The sequence below is a fragment of the Vigna radiata genome, chromosome 1 (assembly GCF_000741045.1).
Source record: "Vigna radiata var. radiata cultivar VC1973A chromosome 1, Vradiata_ver6, whole genome shotgun sequence".
Classification (NCBI taxonomy): Eukaryota; Viridiplantae; Streptophyta; class Magnoliopsida; order Fabales; family Fabaceae; genus Vigna; species Vigna radiata.
In genome coordinates this window covers 20,574,575-20,576,107 of record NC_028351.1, presented here as the reverse complement: position 1 = coordinate 20,576,107, position 1,533 = coordinate 20,574,575, and positions in this window count along the sequence as shown.

The following is a 1,533-nucleotide window of genomic DNA, read 5'->3' as shown; positions in this document are numbered from 1 at the left end:
TAGCCCCCAAAGGGGTGAAAAGTGTGTTTCTGTGCCTAAGCCATCAAAAGATACCAACCCTAAGATGTTCTGGCCTTTAAATAGGGCATAAAAATGACATAAAACAAGTCCAAGCCCAAACAGATCATAAAAATAACATAAAACAGGTCCAAGCCCATCTGACAACCGTCCGGCGCCTAATTTCACCGTCGGGCGGTTTCTTGCAGCACCGCCCGGCGCTAGTCAACTGCACTCTGGTCAACTTTTTAGCATTCTGGTCAACTGATTGACTGGTTGACTTTTCTGGTTGACTTTTCTGGTTGACTTTTCTGGTTGACTTCTGCATTCTGTTTGACTTTTCTGCACTCCAACCATTTGGTAATTCAACCATTCTTTCAAATCATTCCAAAAACCTACAAAATCAAGGGAATTTAACGAAAAAATCATAAAACACGTCCTCAACTCTTTTATTCACAAAAATAAAGAAAACTTATGATTCCAAGCAAGTTTCTAAGTCAAAAGGGAGTTTTTGATATCAAAATTAAGTATGAAAATAATTATTTTTGAACCTTTATCAACAACCCCAAACTTGAAACTTTGCTTGTCCTCAAGCAAACAAGATGAAGCTTAGTCTTCCACAAATCAACACAATGGTTCAATCACATTCAAAAGCTCTTTCTTTTAAGATAGGTAATCACTCAAATCAATTCATCAATAAAAATTTAGTCAAGATGTGCACATGCTTTGATTCAATTAACTCATTGTGGTGTTCACATAATCACTATCCAACAGATGCTATTCTCATGAATGATCAATTAGCTAAGCATAGATATAATCATGAATTCATGGAATCATTCCTCACCAGAAAAACTGTTTCACTCAATCACACAGGTGTTTCAAGAGGTCACTCCTTCCCTCTACTATCTACATGTCACATAGAACAAAATTGCCTTTCATTTGCCACAATCAAACATCATCACATACACATGTCATCACAAGGACTTTTCAAGGCTTATAATGTGGTTGGGATAACAAGGAAAATTGGTTTTTCTAGATCACAAAACCCTTGAGTTAAGAGAGTTATTATACATTCATAGTCCAAGCACAAACTCTCTTTTACCAATCTCACTCATTCCCAACTTTCCCTTTTCTTCACATTGAGCTTTTCTTTTCATGCTTTGCTTTTTCTATCTTTTCCATCTTTTCTCATGCATTTTCTTTTCAACTCATAAGCTCAATGCCTAACTTTTCTTTTTCTTTTTCAATTCTCCCAATAACTCCAAACTTGAACCTTTAACAATATCCCAAAAATATTTCTCAACCTAACTCAAGGCAAAGATTTTCATAGCAAGGGTTTCATCCTGTTTAAGGCTTAGGTTCAAAAAGGGTAGAACATAAGATGTTCTTTTTCATGTGGGACGAAATTTTTTTGGCTTAGAAAAAGGGCTTATCAAAAGTGGCCTTGATCATGTGACACATACACGTAATTCAATCAATCATAGAAACTTAGGCAAAATCATTCATGCTTCCAGTAGATAGAAAATATATCAATAA